The 11901-nt window shown below is 38.0% G+C and overlaps 1 non-coding gene across 1 annotated transcript; it reads left to right on the forward strand.

Moving 5' to 3' along the window:
* Positions 1-4951: 4951 nt before the first annotated feature.
* On the forward strand, positions 4952-5066 carry Trnai-uau (transfer RNA isoleucine (anticodon UAU)). The gene is made up of 2 exons: positions 4952-4989; positions 5031-5066. It is a non-coding gene; the product is annotated as a tRNA-Ile (tRNA).
* Positions 5067-11901: the final 6835 nt, after the last annotated feature.

Here is an 11901-nt window from a genome sequence, read left to right on the forward strand (position 1 = left end):
TGCTCTCTAATTTAGGAAAGATGGAACAATACGATTGAACAACTGGTAAACAATGCAAAAAGGTAGAATATACTATGCAGCATAGGATGAGATTATGCAGGGAGACTGATTATCCACATTGCAGAATGTATCAATTGCCTACTGAATCGAGATATCAATTCTATTTTTAGATAACAATAGAGAGTACTCAAATGCCACCAAACGTAGTTAAATATTTTGACATCCTTCAAACAGGGCAGAGATTTTTAGACAAGCAAGAGAAAAACTACTATCCAACATTAAGTATCGTTTTCTTCATTGTAAATATCTTTTACTATCAGTAGATGCCACTATCATCTGAATACATGAAGTTAACAGTTTTATATCGTCACATCTGTAATTATTTATATGACCGCTTTATACATAGTTAACTGAAACCATAACCGTCACATGAAAGCAAATATGACGTACTAGCATATACCATGGTTTTTTTAATGGATTTATGTGCCTAAGAAAGATGGTTCATATCTTGAGATCCAGACATTTCCGAAATAACACCATTCGCCTCCTAATCCAGGCCGATTTCGATATTTGTACACCTTGTATTTGGACAAAATGGGCACAAAAGTGTGTGTCTCAGAATTTTTGCTTTACAGGTGACTACTACATCTCTATCAAGTGAACTGGGATCATTGAGTCAAGGACATTACTCCATGGCAAAACCAGGCCATGTCCGTTTATGCTACTCCGGTTACAGTCATATTAGTCGGAAATGAGTTGTTGAGGGAAGATTTTTCTGTTATTTGTGTTTCTTTGATCGTGATTTTGTACAACATTTTGATAATTTTCTTTCGACATCGTGCACAATATTTTGAGTAGATTCTATGATGAGTAGGTGGATGGTACCGTGTGGTACTGTTCTGTGAAGGCCTTGTGTGTTTGTTCGTTTAAATAAACCATTATGTTATTGTTTTTGTTTATAGATGTGAAGTTTGTGGTGATTTTTAAGTTATGCTGATAGTGATGTTGTTGAAAGTGTTTTTGTTAGTTTTGTGTTTGTTGTAGTGTCACTGATGTCATAGTGTTAATGTGTAGTCGGTTGGTGATCACCCTACCTCACCTTCAGACATTTTGACCATCAGCATAGGCTTTTCATTTGTTTTTCATTTTATGCTTACCCGCGTCTTTTGACTTGGATTTCTTATTTCGCGCTCGTTGCACAAAAGATAGCAAAGAGATATATGTTTCCGAGTTTTGGTGATTTGCTGTTTTTATGTGGTGTTGGTTGATGTTGTTGTTGGTGTTGTTGCTTTTGTTTATCCTAACGTTGGTTTATGCTATGTTGGTAGCTGCTGTTGATCTTAATGTTCTCGCTATTCCTTTTCATTTCCTAAATTTATTCTCTTTCCCATTTTCATTCCTCTGATTCATTCTTTTCTTTATACATTGATCTGTTTCACTTTACTATTATCTCTTTCACTTGTTCGTATATTACTCATTTCACTAAATCCATTGTTCCATTTAATTTTTATTTCACCCTTTCAATGAGCTCAGACATTTTCACTGATATTTCATTCTCCTTTCACCTCATTTTCTTCTTTCATTTAATTATATCATTATTTAGATATTAATATTCCTCTCTTTGCTCATTTTTCACGCGCCTAATTCAGTTCTTTCTCTATTCATTATCAGCTTTCACTCGGCATATTACTTCATTCCCTCTGTATACGTTTTTTTTTTCTTTTACACTTATTCCATTTCCTATTTTACTAATCTTCAATTCTCTCATTCCCCACCTTATTCATTCTTACATTTTATTCGGCTATTAATTCATTCCTCTATTATCTTGATCGTCTGTTTATTTTGTTAGTTTCCCTAACAATCTTACAAGTCTAGTCGAGTGTTATCATCTAAGCTCCAATGTCCTCAATGCTAATCCTTCAAAAGTCCCTTTCTGCAGACGTCTTGACATTCATACTAAACGATAGTAGCTGGAAGGAAACCTTGACTGGGATTAACAGTAAATCTTTTAGAATATTCAATGAGTTTTTCATTATTTGAACTTGTTACCCTCTTTCTCGATACTATTTTATAGTAGAAATTTTTATGCCTGTATTTGTAAGTCTGTCAGACTTCTTACGTCAACCTTTTATTTCATATAAATACATATGCTTGAATATACAGAGAGGAAACAGAGTACTCAATACAGATAGTAGAGTTAATTTGTTTGGAGATGATGGACCACTCAATCGTTACACAGAGCTTCTTGCGATGTGCACTAAATACTTCTGACAAAACGATATGTTTTATCACCTGACGGATCGCATATGCTGATCACCTGATTCGTTGGAGTAAACCATCAGATTATAACGAACATACGTATATACTTACATATATGCGTGTGTGTATATTATGTAATGCATATATATATATATATATATATATATATATATATATATATATATATATATATATATATATATACATATATATATATATACATATATGAGAATCTACTTTTCAATTACGAGTCCATCCGGCGGGCTTGTACAGAGCATCCCTTTGTCTAATGTCATTCACGTCTTCTAACTACTCGCTCATGTTTACATTTACATACACACACACACACACACACACACACACACACACACTAGTATGAATATCTAGATACTCTGACCCCAATAAAATAAAATTGACTTTATCCAATATGGATAATTATTCAATATTTTAATTCGTCTGTCTTCGATCTCACAAATGTTTAAAGAGAGGCATTAAATTCGATCGAGTAAAACATTGAATTTCTCTGATAATGGAATGGATGAGACTATTTTAACAAGGTTTTGATTTATCTCAATGACCCGATCTCAAATTTATGCAGGGATCAGGACATTTTCTTCAGCGCTAGCGACAGCACCAGAGTGATTCTATATGGTCGCCTGAACTACAAAACGTATCAACCCAATCTCACTCAGTCCCTACTTATTGTTTAGGAACCTATCCAACCTATAGTTTTAGAAAAGGTACATAGACGGTTGTAGTCATTGTACATCTACCTAAAAACGCCAAATTGGTCACCTCTGCAATACCTTAGTTCATAGGTTAGGTCTATCCAACTCGAGATGATCTAGAGCTGTCATTCTCAGACAAAAGGAAATATCCGAAACGTTACACCCTTCACAGCTAATAAACTTTATCACTATTAATTATGGTTTCCCGTATTGTTATTGGTGCCATGAAATAAAAGAAACTTACTCTAAGCATAAAGCGATATCGTTGATTTATCTCACCAAGTATTTGCATACTAATTTGCTCAACACGGTTTAACTACTGATTTCCAAAACGACAGCAGACCTTCATGCTTATAATAGAAACTTTCGGTGTCTTTTTCCATATTCATTAGTCAGACGACTTTAGGAAGGCCTCATGTGTTTGCTTTTTTTTACTTTTGTTCTTTTTTTATCCTCCGTATATGATTACCTTAATGCCGTTGATGTTGACGTTGAATTTCTGTGAAACAGTTGCGGAGGAAAGACGTGAAGCAGTGTTTATGTGAGATCTTGATATGAGACACAGAAAAAATGATAAGAGGAAAAGAGGAAACGAGTACATTCAGTACACGTAAAGAGGGTGTCAGGGACTATTATAGTAACACTTAGATGGAACAAATAAGATACAGCTTGACTGTAAGTTCGTGCACATGCTACGTTTATAAGTGTATGTATGTGTGATTTAAGAGGATTTACGCGGAAATAGACAAATCTACCTCAAAAGTATCATCTGGGATGTGTGAGAGTACTTAAAATATGGGTTGTAGTTGAAGTTATTAGAAGTCAGCAGCTGATCGGAGGAGAAATATATGTTTTTATTTATTATTTTTTTTTTTTCACCGAAAAAGAAGTTTATTCATATTCATATTATGCTACAATTTCAAGGGTAGCATTCAAGCGGCTTTGGAGTGTTTATTCTGGGTGATAGTCATGTCCAGGAAGACTACAGTGTGAAACTGTTTCTTGACGTTTAAAACAATTGAGTTTTGGTACTGTTGACGTAGACTAATGATCTATTTGTCACTTTTCTCCATACAATCCAGAATATAAAGTGTTTTATTCCCTCCACCTCCACGAAGAAAAGCCATCCACAAAATAGACAGCTTCTGACATAAAAGCAAAAGAAATATTCTCCAAAAGATTCTAAAAAAATTAACATAGATTGTATACCACCAAGGTATAATTGATTTACAGATTGGATATATTAATGTGGCAATTTTAGTGGTAGATGGATTTGGTAAGCCCAGATCATGCCTTTTGCCCTTTCTGGAAAATTAGTTGAGAAAGACTAGTAATGTAAAATAAGGGGAACACCTATACAAAGAGTCAAGCTTCTGAAAATGATTGTACTATTATTGTACTATAAGGTCCAGTGTCGAAAACTGGGAATAACGTATAGTAATTAGAAGAAAACTGACAAAAATAATTATCAATACTTACAAATTCTCTCTCCATCATATAATTATTGCATGATAAGTAATTCTATGGAAAATGTAAATTTTGACGAGAAAACAAAGAAAACTTTGGTTTTTGCTTGGAATTTATTTCTCAATTAGTCAAAGTAGATTTTATTTATTTATGCATACATCTTGTATGTTTGTACAACTTTCTGTACAATTAAAGAGTGGGTGATTCTGCAAAATACCAATGCAGTGATGTTGCCAAGCAATCAATAAATGTGACATGAACATTGGTGTTGTTATGTATTATTTTCCTAATTCTTATAAATATACAACCTGTCAATCACTAAATTTACGATCGCTTACTCTGAATAACTAAGCTGTATGTACATACATAATATGAATGTGTGTGTATATATATATATATATATATATATACATACTATAACAATACTATATACAAATAAATATTATTAACTATTTATCAAAAACAATAAGATTAAACAATCATATATATATATAGCTGCCCCGGTGGCACAATCGGTTAGCGCGCCGTACTTATAGACAGTACCTTCCTTGTGTTTCAAACCACAAGACAGAAGTTATGCGGAGGTTGTGAGTTCGAGCCTCACCCAGGGCACAATTTTTTTAATGGCGGTGCCCCAGTATGACCACAGCTCATGAGCTGAAACTAGATAAAATGATTTTTAAAATGAATATATAGTGACAATTTACAAAAATACAGAAGACGAAGACAGGTGTGTATATATATATTCTTTTATTTGTTTCAGTCATTTCACTGCGATCATGTTGGAGCACCGCCTTTAGTTGAAGAAATCGACCCCAGAACTTATTATTTGTAAGTCTAGTACTTATTCTATCGGTCTCTTTTGTCGAACGCCTAGGGTACGGGACATAAACACACCAACATCGGTTGTCAAGTGATGGTGGGGACAAACGCAGCCACACAAATACATACATAGGCTCGAAAGGTAAAAGACTTTTTAATTTTCCCGAGCGTTAGACTAATACATTTGCTCGATGTTCATACATCTGCCTTCCTCTTTTGTTTTTCTATAAATTTCAACTCAGAAGGATTTGGTCGGCCCGAGGCTATAGTTGAAAACACTTGCCCAAGGTGCCACGTAGTGGGACTGAACCCGGAACCATTGGTTGGAATGCAAACTTCTTATCACACAGCCACTTCGTAATGTGTTATTATTTTCATTTTAGTAGCCAGATTAATAGCGATACCTCACAGAAGTATTCTAATTCATATGGAGTTGCTCTGCAGCATCAGCGGCCTTACAATGGGGATTATTTTCAACAATATGCTTGACGACAGCCCGAAGGCATTGTCAGAGAGCTCAGGTCGATCTAAGCGGGATGCTGTTGATTCCTTTCCTTTGCTGGTGAGTTATACAACCATTTTGTTAACTATGGCAATAGAAATTTAGTGCAGTCATATGCTGGCGAAGTCCAGCTTCAGATTGACACACAATACGCCCTACTTGGATATCAGGCTTTTGCTTCTGAAGTTCCTGGTAAGTCCGCACACATAAAATGGCATAATGGGGGAGGGGCTATTATTTTTTTCTTAAGATGCACACCTGTGTGCGTGTGTGTGTGTGTATTATACCATATTATATTATATTATATTACAGTATATGATATTATGTTATATTACATACATTAAACGCAGGCGTGGGTGTATGGTAAGACGCTTGCTTCCCAACAATATTGTTCCGGGAAAAGTCATACATCGTGGCACCTTCAGCTAGTGTCTTCTACTATAGCATCGGGCTGACTAAAGCCTTGTGAGTGAATTTGGTAGACGGAAAATATATATTTATATATATTTGTGTAATACAGTTCTATATTTAAGAGATGAGGAATTATTTACATTATTTACATTATTTACATTTGACGGATATTTCTCCTCATCTTGTTTGTTGTTAACAACAAACAAGATGAGGAGAAATATCCGTCAAATGTAAATAATGTAAATAATGTATATATTTGTGTGTGTGTGTGTGTGTGTGTGTGTGTGTGTGTGTGTGTGTGTGTGTGTGTGTGTGTGTGTGTGTGTGTAGTGTGTGTGTGTGTGTGTGTGTGTTTGTTTGTACCCCCGCTATCGCTTGACAACTGATGCTAGTGTATTTATGTCACCGTAACTTACCAGTTTGGCAAACGAAACCGATAGAATAAGTACTAGGCTTACAAAAAATAAGTCCTGGGGTCGATTTCTTCAACTCAAACCCTTTGAGGCGATGCGGTGCTCCAGCATGCCGCAGGCAAATGATTGAAACAAGTATAAGAATAATCGAAAAGAATAAACCTTCTTAAGTTCAATAATGGTTATTGATGACGATAGTGTTTTAATGTCTTGAAACATTGATGGGCTTGTTACTTCAAAACCATTTGGGATTAATGAAGAAATATGCAAAATCATTGATAAAATGATTAAATTCAGAGAGTTGTGTTTCCGAAATAATATGCTTGAGTAAAAAAGAAAAAAGTCTGTTCCCTATACACAGATACGTAAAGACATGCGTAGACACGTGGTAATATAAGAAGATATTAATCAGAACCTTCAGATTGCAATGATTCCTTACATTTAAATGTAGTTGACATTAAAGAAAAGAGAAAGAACCTTTTTATTGTTGCCATTTTGGGTTCATTTTCCCTCCAGAATGAAGAGCATTTTATTAATGCGAAAGCTTTCTTAAAATATATTCGAGTTCTATTTTGGTTTCAAATTTTGGCACAAGGGTAGCAATTTCTGAGGAGGGGCAAACCGATTACAACAACCCTATTGCTCAACTTGTATTTATTTTATCGATCCGAAAGGATGAAAGCAAAGTTAACCCTGGTGGCATTTGTACCCAGAACGTAAAGTCAAAAGTAATGCTGTTAAAGATTCTATTCGACGCAGTAACAATTCTGGCAGCTTGCCGCCTTTATTGGAGGTTTATATTGACACTAGTATTAAGTAATACTTCTAGCGTTCGTAAAAGAAGTCAGAAGAATATGATTTCATTCTATAAATCAGGAGCTGACATAGGAAAAGAGGTAGAAGGCTTTGTGATAGTTAATCAGGTCACTTTATGCTAAAATCTTTCAGGTTCAACGTTGCCTTTAAAGCAGTTGGAATTGGTCACATTTGTACTAGTGAATAAGTAGAATCAATACAATCGATCATACACTTCCACTAATTTGTTGTCTAATGACACTGTTATATCCAAAATTAAATCTAACATGAAGAGCAGGCTGCTAAATATATAGAGACAGAGAAAGTTGCAGATATTCATAAACACCGGTGACTAGCCAGTTAGAGAGAGAGAGAGAGAGAGAAATATATCAGAAAAGTGAAATGGAGAGACGCATGGGAAGCTAGCTAGATAGAGGTATCAACGAAGAGAAGACGTATGGGAAGCTAGCTGGATAGAGGTATCAACGAAGAGAAGACGTATGGGAAGCTAGCTGGATAGAGGTATCAACGAAGAGAAGACGTATGGGAAGCTAGCTGGATAGAGGTATCAACGAAGAGAAGACGTATGGGAAGCTAGCTGGATAGAGGTATCAACGAAGAGAAGACGTATGGGAAGCTAGCTGGATAGAGGTATCAACGAAGAGAAGACGTATGGGAAGCTAGCTGGATAGAGGTATCAACGAAGAGAAGACGTATGGGAAGCTAGCTGGATAGAGGTATCAACGAAGAGAAGACGTATGGGAAGCTAGCTGGATAGAGGTATCAACGAAGAGAAGACGTATGGGAAGCTAGCTGGATAGAGGTATCAACGAAGAGAAGACGTATGGGAAGCTAGCTGGATAGAGGTATCAACGAAGAGAAGACGTATGGGAAGCTAGCTGGATAGAGGTATCAACGAAGAGAAGACGTATGGGAAGCTAGCTGGATAGAGGTATCAACGAAGAGAAGACGTATGGGAAGCTAGCTGGATAGAGGTATCAACGAAGAGAAGACGTATGGGAAGCTAGCTGGATAGAGGTATCAACGAAGAGAAGACGTATGGGAAGCTAGCTGGATAGAGGTATCAACGAAGAGAAGACGTATGGGAAGCTAGCTGGATAGAGGTATCAACGAAGAGAAGACGTATGGGAAGCTAGCTGGATAGAGGTATCAACGAAGAGAAGACGTATGGGAAGCTAGCTGGATAGAGGTATCAACGAAGAGAAGACGTATGGGAAGCTAGCTGGATAGAGGTATCAACGAAGAGAAGACGTATGGGAAGCTAGCTGGATAGAGGTATCAACGAAGAGAAGACGTATGGGAAGCTAGCTGGATAGAGGTATCAACGAAGAGAAGACGTATGGGAAGCTAGCTGGATAGAGGTATCAACGAAGAGAAGACGTATGGGAAGCTAGCTGGATAGAGGTATCAACGAAGAGAAGACGTATGGGAAGCTAGCTGGATAGAGGTATCAACGAAGAGAAGACGTATGGGAAGCTAGCTGGATAGAGGTATCAACGAAGAGAAGACGTATGGGAAGCTAGCTGGATAGAGGTATCAACGAAGAGAAGACGTATGGGAAGCTAGCTGGATAGAGGTATCAACGAAGAGAAGACGTATGGGAAGCTAGCTGGATAGAGGTATCAACGAAGAGAAGACGTATGGGAAGCTAGCTGGATAGAGGTATCAACGAAGAGAAGACGTATGGGAAGCTAGCTGGATAGAGGTATCAACGAAGAGAAGACGTATGGGAAGCTAGCTGGATAGAGGTATCAACGAAGAGAAGACGTATGGGAAGCTAGCTGGATAGAGGTATCAACGAAGAGAAGACGTATGGGAAGCTAGCTGGATAGAGGTATCAACGAAGAGAAGACGTATGGGAAGCTAGCTGGATAGAGGTATCAACGAAGAGAAGACGTATGGGAAGCTAGCTGGATAGAGGTATCAACGAAGAGAAGACGTATGGGAAGCTAGCTGGATAGAGGTATCAACGAAGAGAAGACGTATGGGAAGCTAGCTGGATAGAGGTATCAACGAAGAGAAGACGTATGGGAAGCTAGCTGGATAGAGGTATCAACGAAGAGAAGACGTATGGGAAGCTAGCTGGATAGAGGTATCAACGAAGAGAAGACGTATGGGAAGCTAGCTGGATAGAGGTATCAACGAAGAGAAGACGTATGGGAAGCTAGCTGGATAGAGGTATCAACGAAGAGAAGACGTATGGGAAGCTAGCTGGATAGAGGTATCAACGAAGAGAAGACGTATGGGAAGCTAGCTGGATAGAGGTATCAACGAAGAGAAGACGTATGGGAAGCTAGCTGGATAGAGGTATCAACGAAGAGAAGACGTATGGGAAGCTAGCTGGATAGAGGTATCAACGAAGAGAAGACGTATGGGAAGCTAGCTGGATAGAGGTATCAACGAAGAGAAGACGTATGGGAAGCTAGCTGGATAGAGGTATCAACGAAGAGAAGACGTATGGGAAGCTAGCTGGATAGAGGTATCAACGAAGAGAAGACGTATGGGAAGCTAGCTGGATAGAGGTATCAACGAAGAGAAGACGTATGGGAAGCTAGCTGGATAGAGGTATCAACGAAGAGAAGACGCATGGGAAGCTAGCTGGATAGAGGTATCAACGAAGAGAAGACGCATGGGAAGCTAGCTGGATAGAGGTATCAACGAAGAGAAGACGCATGGGAAGCTAGCTGGATAGAGGTATCAACGAAGAGAAGACGTATGGGAAGCTAGCTGGATAGAGGTATCAACGAAGAGAAGACGTATGGGAAGCTAGCTGGATAGAGGTATCAACGAAGAGAAGACGTATGGGAAGCTAGCTGGATAGAGGTATCAACGAAGAGAAGACGTATGGGAAGCTAGCTGGATAGAGGTATCAACGAAGAGAAGACGTATGGGAAGCTAGCTGGATAGAGGTATCAACGAAGAGAAGACGTATGGGAAGCTAGCTGGATAGAGGTATCAACGAAGAGAAGACGTATGGGAAGCTAGCTGGATAGAGGTATCAACGAAGAGAAGACGTATGGGAAGCTAGCTGGATAGAGGTATCAACGAAGAGAAGACGTATGGGAAGCTAGCTGGATAGAGGTATCAACGAAGAGAAGACGTATGGGAAGCTAGCTGGATAGAGGTATCAACGAAGAGAAGACGTATGGGAAGCTAGCTGGATAGAGGTATCAACGAAGAGAAGACGTATGGGAAGCTAGCTGGATAGAGGTATCAACGAAGAGAAGACGTATGGGAAGCTAGCTGGATAGAGGTATCAACGAAGAGAAGACGTATGGGAAGCAAGCTGGATAGAGGTATCAACGAAGATAGGCGGAGACGGAGATAGGCTGATAGAGCAGTAGACTGATTGTGAAAATAAGTGTGAGACGCAGAGCAGACACATTATAGGGAGAAACAGAATAAGCAGAAAGAAATGGACAGGGATACATAGTTAATTAAAATAAACATATCAATTCCGACCACATTCTACAAAGCCCAGTATGGAACATACCAGGACGTGTGACCCATCGTTACCTATTCCCTTCAACATAACAATATAGGATTTCTTCTATGACAAATTCTTTACTCGTAGAATATTATCAGCAACATACATAGACAGGTATCTCAAAAAATATCATTCCAATTAGTATTAAACTGCAGTCATCTAGTGACAGGTGTGAATCAGATATTCACAGCGATTGCAATTTGATTCCAGTTCTAATTTCAATAAGAGGCTCTGTTTGACTTCTGTTTTGACACTGATAAGAAGGGGAAAACATTTCCATCTATCGTATTCGCTCACCCATTCAAATATTTTGACACACGTATTTCTCTCACACATATATAGAATGAAATAAATTTGCTTAAATATTGGCGTTTAAATAAGGCAGCGAGCCTACAGAAACGTTAGTACGCCGGACGAAACACTTAGCAGTATTTCGTCTGTCCTTACGTTCTTAGTTCAAATTCCTCCTTTCTCCCTTTCGGGGTCAAAAAATTAAGTACCAGTTGCATACTGGGGTCGATCTAATCGACTGGCGCACTCCCCAAAGATTTCGGGCCTTGCACCTAGAGTAGAAAAGAATATTGGCGTTTAAGTTTTTGATAGTCTTTTAAACTCTTTCTCATGTGGAACCTCAATCTTGATTCATCATTTCTTTTTTTGCTTGTCTCGGTGAATTTTAGAATTAATGATTATTCTTCATTAAAAGAACGATGGTTGATTGGATTGGTGCTCATGTCTAGGCGAACACTTGTCTGGAATTTGTCTCTGATAACAGAATTTTCAACATTTGAGATGTCATATTTTATTTGAGACAGTAAGAATAATTAGTTTACACACACACACACACACACATCGATTCTATCACTTTTCCTTCTTAAGTCTGGTGCTTATTCTGCCTTTTTCTTTTGTCGAATTGCTAGGTTACTTAGAGGTAAACACACCGTCAACGGTTGTCTAACGGTGGTGTGGGGCCAAACACAGACTCACACACACACA

This window comes from Octopus bimaculoides, chromosome 11 (genome assembly GCF_046866305.1).
Source record: "Octopus bimaculoides isolate indiv1 chromosome 11, ASM4686630v1, whole genome shotgun sequence".
NCBI classification, from domain to species: Eukaryota; Metazoa; Mollusca; class Cephalopoda; order Octopoda; family Octopodidae; genus Octopus; species Octopus bimaculoides.